The 8,226-nt window shown below is 42.8% G+C and overlaps 1 long non-coding RNA gene across 5 annotated transcripts in view; it reads left to right on the top strand.

Moving 5' to 3' along the window:
• The window catches only part of LOC123618418 (uncharacterized), a 110,034-nt gene that overhangs the window by 227 nt on the left and 101,581 nt on the right, over positions 1-8,226 (top strand). For 3 of the 5 annotated variants that reach the window (XR_012499495.1, XR_012499493.1, XR_012499492.1), the window contains exon 1: positions 263-1,886. This is a non-coding gene — a long non-coding RNA (uncharacterized LOC123618418). The other 2 variants (XR_012499494.1, XR_012499496.1) reach the window with 2 other exon arrangements.

Below are 8,226 nucleotides of genomic sequence, written 5' to 3'. Positions count from 1 at the left end.
TGTCGATTGGCTGCCTCCGTGGCCACGCGGAATCCGCAATTGGCCAGATGGTTAGCGTTGAAGGGCCGCCCTACGCCCATTCGCCCGCTGGTTTCAAGGCCCGGGTTGGCTGGGCGGGCAGTGAAATGGGGCGCGTGGATTGGCCGAGGGGAGGGAGGCTGGGGTGGGGCAGGCGAGAGCCGGACTCTGATTGGATTGGCCTAGTAAAGGCCTTGAGCTCAGACCGGCTGCGCGCTGGGAGGAGGGTGGACGGAAGGTAAGACTCCGGGCCCGCGTGATTGGCTGGGATACTAGACGTTGATAGGATAGGGCGCCCGAGAGTACTGGGGAGAGGAGTTCGGGGTCCCGGCCGTAGAAAGGCGGGAGGCGTCCCGCCGCTTTAGGAGTCCGGCGCGGGGCACGATGGGACGCCCCCGGGAGGGGGGCGGAGCTGTGTCGAGGCTGCGGTTGGGAAGGCGCTGTCACTCTGAGGGGCGTGTTGAAGAGGGTTTCGCGGGCTCGAGCGGGGGAGGGGGAACCGTTAAAGCCTTGCACCGCCCCCACAGGAAGCTGCTTTAGTGACTAGGCCTACTTGGTACCAAGCTCTCGGCTGGGAAGGACCTTGAAGACCCTGCGGTTCAACTTCCAATTTGCAGATGTGGAAACTGAAGCCCAGAGAGGGTATGCAACTTGTCCAAGGTTACTCAGCCGTTTAGTGGCCTGGTTGGGACTGGACTCAAGCGCTCCTGACTGCGCTTGGCCTTACAGGCAACTCCTCCAACGAGGTGAATGCTAATACAGTCCCTTTAGACCTGTCTATAGTTTAAGGCCTGTGCTGTTAAAAGGTCTAGCTCATGTAGGGTGGGCATTTGGATTCCTCTTAGACCCCCACCCGCAACTATCAGGTGTTTGGAGTAAATGTTTCATCCTGCGAAGGTGCCCCTTTTATAAAGGCACAACTGTAAACTGGAAAGAATGTGTGTACAGGCTTAAAGGACTGTGATTCTTAGCCCTTTTTAGTTATAAGCCCTGAAAGAAAGTAATGAAAGCCTTTCTTTAGCAAAATACACATAAAGAAAATGTGTGTACAATTTCTTGATTTCTCCTAACATTGGTACGTGGGCTCCAGGTGAAGAATTTCCTGATTTATTACATTTTCCACCGTACTGACCTAGGGCTAATTGGGGTAGCTAACTTATAGAGCTCTTTACGAAATAGCTTGAGCTTCTGGAATAATTGCCCTGCTTTAGGCATACTGGGAAAACCTAACAGCAACTCAGTCCTCCGCTGAGAAATTCCAACCAAGAATTAGGAAAGGTTGACCAGCTACCTTTAAGCCTCAAAAAAGGAAGAAGAGGTCTTTTCCTGCCAGAAATAGCTGCAGTTCTGAAGCTGGAAGTGTGGGGACACCATTCCTTACCCATTCTGTGACTATGTTGATTTCCTGTGGCTTAGCAGTCCTCCTAACCTTAGCCTTTTGCTTCATCTACGAGCTGAGAAAGAATTGCCCTCTGTGTGTAACTTTATAAGGAATCAATGAAAGTTAAATGAGATGACATCCATGAAAATCTTTGAATTGTCTTTATGAGAATTATCCATAACACGGATGATCCACAGTTCTGTCTCACTCCAGGCCAACTTTCTCCTGTCTTATCAGTTTGCTGAGCCACCTCCTGCTCGACATCCATCCTGATACTACCAGAGGGCAAATGGATTTTTAAAGTAGCTGGAATAAAATGCTGGGAAGATAAATGTTTTGCAGCGAAGTTCCAATCATAAATATAAGATCCTTACCACGATCCAACTGAAATATTGTTTTAGTTGAGCTAAGGTTATTGATGGTGCTGCCTAGTCCTTAGCACTGGATACCATCCTGCCTTCAGCAGATGCTACTGAGGCACTATAATGTGAGTGTTTAGCACTCAGACTCCAGAAACTGACTACCTGATTTCATTTCCCAGCTCTCCCACCTCTTACCTTGTGTAATTTATGTTGCTTATATGGAAAATGGGGCTAATAATTATACCTGCCTCATAGGGCTTTTGGGTGATTTTAGTGAGTTGATAAACGTTAAGTGCTAGGAACACTGCCTGGCATACTGTATATGTTGCGTATATATTGGCTGTTATCCATTTAGCATGTATTTTGTACTAAGCAAGTTGTTCTTGGTCCTTGGCCTATTTAGGGAAGAAAGCCTTTAATCAGTTAATCTCACAAACAGATGTAAAGATGTAAAGTTGACAGATGGGAAAGAATGGCCCAGCCACGGGGCTCAGGGAAAGCTTACCTGAGAAAGGGAAGAGAGTTACTCAGCTGGAGAAAGGAAGAACAGCATATGCAAAGGCTTAGTGATGAGAGAGGGAGCTTGGGGATTATAAGGAACTGCAAGAAAGCCAGTACCCCCAAAACACAGAACAAGGGATTGAGAAACAGCTAGAGTGTTGAATAAGGGAAAACCCTTGCATGCCATGCAAATGCTTTTGTCTATATCCTAAGACCAAAGAGCAGATATTCAGAAGTTTTAAAAAGGCTGGTTGTAACATGGAGATTACACAGGAAAGAATGAAGAGTCAATGCGAAGAGACCAGTTTGGAGGCCATTGCAGTAATCCAGACATAAGATGATACTTGTAGGAAGAAGGATAGGAGTAATAGTGGAAATAGAAACAAGTGTAAAAGTTAAAGAACTTGGTAATTGATTGGAAGAAGAGGGAGGTGTCGCCAGTGTCTAGATCTCTTGGCTTCACTATGTTGGTGGTGCCATTTGCCATGTTTCCCAAGTAGGAGGAATTGGAGACCACGTGGTTTGGTAGAATGTGGAGAGGTACAGAGGGGGTTCAGGTTTTATATTTTGAGCTGTGTATGGAGTACATGGGTTTTAACATGCTATTCTCTGTAACTTTTCATATGTCATGAGTATTCATGTCCAGTGAGCAAATTCTGAAATTAAAGAGAGAAACTGGGTTTCAGTCTTAAGCTGTGACTTCCTGCTGTATGATCCTGAACAAGTTATATTTAACCTTTTGCATCTGTGCCACATCATTGGTTGGTCTGAGCACACACAGGAGGGAGCCTTTCTCCTGTGAAGTGCCAATACAAGTGTCTTGTGCCAGGAGATGCTCACCAATGTCTGTTAAACAAGTGAATTCGTGAATGGATGAGATCAGCTAGCATTGCCCACTCAGTTCCCCCACTAACCCACAATGCGTGTATGTGAGGAGACTGGCTGCCAGGGGAGTAAAGTTTCCTCCTGAGCAAAGCTGGCGGACATGAGAGGGCAGATGCAACATGTCCTTATGGTTGGTGAGAAGTGACTGTCTAGGTTTGTTAAAGATGCTTTGTAACTTACTTTGCCATCTTTTCCAGTATTATCCACATGAATCCCCATGTGTACCATTGGTCCAGTCAAGCCAACCGCATCACTGGATACTGCAGAAATACTCATCACTACTCAAATGCCTAGAATTCTCTCCTTGTCCCTCTCAGTCTTCAAGTCATGCACAAATTTGTTACTTCTTTCATTCTTGTTAATTTGTTAATTCAGCTACGTGAATTTATTAGATGTGCCCCACCACCCACCAGGTTATTTCAGGTATAACATGGGAATGTGATAAAGTCCTTAAGAAAGGTGCAAAGCAAATATGGAGCTAAATTTCAAATGGGGAAGAGAGATCTTTTTTCCTGGTTTAGTTATGAGAACACTTAGTAGACAAGGGGGCTTTGAGCTGAACCTTGAAGGACTGGAGAACTTTGTGAATACAGAGATTGCAATGAAACCTTCTCCAGCCAAGGTTGTACACATTTATATCTTCACTTCACTAACAGTGTGATCTTGGGAATGCTTATTTTCTGCCCCTCGTCTGTAAAATGGGGATAAGTGTTTTAACCAGGGTTGGCTTAAGGGTGTGAGACCTGTACAGTCACACAGGCACTTAGAAATGCTGGCCCCTCACTTGGTTTAATGCTCTGCTGTCACCATATTGAAATTCTTAATAATTTTTGAACAAGGGGCCTTGCAAATTGTGTCCTGATCTTATCTTGGAGGGTTATTGCAAAGTCCTAAGATGTTAATACATGGGAATTTCTTAGAACAGTGAGGGTCTGAAATATGATGGTTCAGTAAGTGCTACCTGTTGGTATTATTCTCTGCACCAACTCAGCTCCTATATTTGATCTTGTCAGTGTATTTTATTATAACATTATAGCTCATAGTGTACCTCACAGCTTATCTAGCACTTAAACGCCTGAAAGATATTTTTGAATGCCTGTTTGTAAAGGTACTGGATGGGTCACAAAGATGAATAGGACAGTACTTCCTATCCTAGTTGATGGAATAAAGCATGTGTTTTAAGCATTCTGATTAGTAATAAATATGTCTTGTGCAGAGTATAGAAATTTTTAAAAGTAAATTTCTGGGCTCCACCTTCAGAGACTCTTATTAGTAGCTCTAGTGTAGGACTTAAGAATCAGTTCCCAAGGTAATTTTAATGAATTGTCAAGTTTTGAACCACTGACATTAACTTCAGGGAGGCCATGTGGAATAGAGGCAAAAAGCTTGCCATTGGTGTTGGTCAGACTGGGATTCAAGTTCTGCCATCTACCAGTTCTGTTACTTTGCCTAAGTTAGTTAGTCTCTCAGTTTTCTCATTTGTAAAGATTAAAACCATACCTTAAAGATTAAATTTTAAAATGCTTAAAAAAGCTGAGCACATAGTGGACACTTAATTTCGAGTCTTTTCTTCTAGAGGGGGAGATTGTATCCCAGGAAGGGGCCGTCACAGAGGGCTTCCTGGAGGAGAGGATAATCCACCCCATACAAGCAGTATGGTTTAGATGGGAGAAAGGCTTCTGATTACACGTTCTAGCTACAGTCAAGATATTAGGGGAATATTAGAGGAATGCTAAGTCACAAAATAATTGATGGGATTTAGTGGCTGATTAGATACAGAGGAGAGGGAAGATTGAAAGGTGAGTCTTAGGTCTTCAGCTTGAGTATTTTTGAGAGTGAGTCATTTTAAAAACAAGATCAAATATAGGAGCTGAGTTGGTGCAGGAAGGTAGGGTAGAGGTTGGGGGAGGGGTCATGTATCCAGTTTTAGAAACATTTAGTTTTTAAGGTCATAAGAGGACATCCAAGGGGAACTGCACATTCTTGACTGGGATTTGGGAGAAGGGCTGATGCTCAGAAAATAAGAAGTTAGATGTCAATAGACAGTCATTGAGCTCCCACAAGTAAATTATGTCTTTAAGGACATTATCTATAAAGAGAGAAAAGAAAAAGATTTAGGAGTGGAAATGGGGTTACAAACTAGTAGGCAATGGGGGAGAGTATAGCTCTAGCATGTGCAGGGTGTGGGGTTCAATCCCCAGTACCTCTATTAAAAATACATAAATAAACCTAATTACCCTCCCACCCCCCTCAGAGGAAAAAAAAAACAAACAAACTAGTAGGCAATAAGAGTGAGGGAGAAGAGAAAGGAAGCAGCAGTAGAGAAGGAACAGCAGAGGTAGGGAAAGAAGTGGGCAAGTGGACAGTTAATATTGTGATAGTCAGAGTAACATTCCCCAGAAGTTGTCCACATGCTAATCCCTGGAACCTGAAAATGTGTTCCTTTACCTGGCAAAAGAGACTTTGCAGCTATGATTAAATTAAGGATTTTGAGATGGGGAGATTATCCTGGATGATCTGTAATATAATGACAAGGGTCCTCATAAGAGGAAGAGTGGAGGATCAGAGTCAGAGAAGGCGATGTGATGACAGAAGTAAAGGCCTGAGTGATGTGGGGCTGTGAGCCAGGGGATGTCAGCAGCCTCAGGAAGCTGGAAGCAGCAAAGAACAGATTCTCCCCTAGAGCTGCCAGAGGGAACACAGTGCTGCTGACCCATTTTCAACTTCTTTCAGAACTGTAAGAAAATTTGTGTTCCTCTAAGCCTAGGTTGTAGTAGTTTGTTACAGCAATGATAGGAAACTAATGCAGGAGTTAACAGCTAAAAATAGCCTAAATCTAACAATGATGGATTCTTTAAATAAGTTATAGCATGTCGGTATGATGGACTATTACAATCGTAGCTAGCCATTAAAAATTATGCTATAGGAGATCATCTAAACATGTGGAAAATGTTCATAATAGATTGCCAAGTCCAGAGAGCAAGGTAAAATATTGTAGGTATTTATATTAAAATTTCATCAAGTGGTACAAGATTCATGCATTTTATGCACTTGACTAGATGTGGTATACCTCAGTTTAAAAGTTTTGCAGATTCATATAGATGTCCTGTTTGTTCAAAGAAGAGAATCTTGTGTTAAATCTATGTATCCATGAATAGGAAAGAGACTAGGAATGTTAATAAACCAAATGTTAATAATGGCTGTCTCTGGATGGTAGGGTTACAGATGATTTTTATGTTCATTTTTTATTCTTCTCTGTCTATTCCAATTTTTCTTCAATGAACAGGCATTACTTTTTTGATCAGAAAACATTTTAAAAATTAATTTTTTAAAGATCAAGAAAAAGGGGTAGGGAGAAAATTTGAAGGATTTAAAAGCTTAAGGGTGAGGGCCCAGCGGCATGTGGCACAGCCAAGCATCTATGAACAATTTTCTGAAAATAGATTTTTTTTTTTTAAATGTGTCTCCTACCCCAACCCCCAAAGCAGAAAGAAACTCAATACTGGGGATGTAAAGAGAAGGAAGAAGAAGAAAAGCTAGACTGTAGAGATGAAAGCTTCCTGACTCCTGAGTTGGGAGGGTCCGTGAGAAATGAGGGGACTAGAGCGGATTATTCAGTCTCCCCTGCCCCCACCTGTGTTTGCCCAAGAGCCTGGAGACAGATCCGACACCCTCAGCCGCTTTCTCCTTTTGTTTATTCAATTCTTTATATCCTTCCTTTGTTCTTTTTCTAATTATCAAGGTAATAATGCCTCTCACTGGAGAAATTGTGAAAAGCATGAAGAGTTAAGCAGAAATCACCTGTAATCCCAAATTATTGAAAAATTGGCATACTTCTCAACCTAGTTCAAATTTAAATGAAAACTAAAGTATTACTGTGTAACATTTTGGCACCCCCACCTTAAAAAAAACATACTTTTAAGAATTTTAAATTGGTTCAACTCTTTGTCAGGTGGCATTAAAAATTAGTATGAACTAAACATATCTGGACTGACTCCAAATGGGTTTTCATACTGGTAGTATAATGGAGAAGTAAGTGAAACCTTTTAACTTTGACTCAAGCTTTAAAAAAAAAAAAAAAAAAGTACCAATAGAATAAGCTAAAACTTGAAAATCATTGAAGTATGCCTGGTGGCTCACAAACCCGGAGGCTCACTGAAGCCTCTTCCTGGCCCGGTGTTACAAAGGTATCCTGTATTCTGGGCCAGCTGTCTTCTAATCTTTCTGTTCTTTTTTTCCTTTATTTGAGTACATGCTCAATTTTGATGATCTCCTTTGTTTTGGAGAACACCCAGCTCTTTTCCTCTTATGTGTCTCCTTTTATCTTCATGATAGTTTCTGACACCAGATGTGTGGGGGTTTTTCCCCTCCAAGCAGTTCTTTGACACAGGGGGTCAATTTAATTCTGACACTATTTACCTAGCGATAGAGTCAGAGCCCACAGGTTAAGGGCTCAGTCCCATGAGACTGCCCCCTACTTTAGATGCCAGTTGTCAGTAGTAGGCCCCCAGGTTACCCACAGCTTTTGTCCATCTTGGTTATGAATCTAAGATTTCCATGGCCCCCTCCTTGGGATCTGTCAGTTTTCTAGAGTGGCTCACAGGACTCAGGGAAACACTTTATATTTACCAGCTTATTAAAGGATATGATTAAGGATACAGATGAATAGCCAGATGAAGAGATACGTACATAGGATGAAGTCTGAGAAGGTCCTGAGCACAGGATCTGCTGTCCCTGTGGAGTTGGGGTGGGAGTTGGAAGCCCCTGAAACCGCTGTTGGGATTTTTATGGGGGCTTTCTCATGTAGGCATGATCAGTTTACTCCATTTCCAGCCCCTCTCCCCTCTTTAGAGAACTTGGGGCTGGTAGACAGGGCTTAAAATTCCATACTCCTAACTATGGTTTGGTCTTTCTGGTGACCAGCTGCCATCCAGGAACCATCCAGGTGCCCACGCAGAGTCACCTCGTTGGAACATAAGGTGCTCCTAGTATTCTTATCACTTGAAATTTATAAGGGTTTTAGGAGCCCTAAAGTCAGGGAGTCAGGGCGGGGGTGGAAGACCAAATACTAGAACAGGA

Source organism: Camelus bactrianus, chromosome 16 (genome assembly GCF_048773025.1).
Source record: "Camelus bactrianus isolate YW-2024 breed Bactrian camel chromosome 16, ASM4877302v1, whole genome shotgun sequence".
Taxonomy (NCBI): Eukaryota; Metazoa; Chordata; class Mammalia; order Artiodactyla; family Camelidae; genus Camelus; species Camelus bactrianus.
Note: the sequence above shows the minus strand (reverse complement) of the source record. Positions and strands in the feature narration are given on the sequence as shown.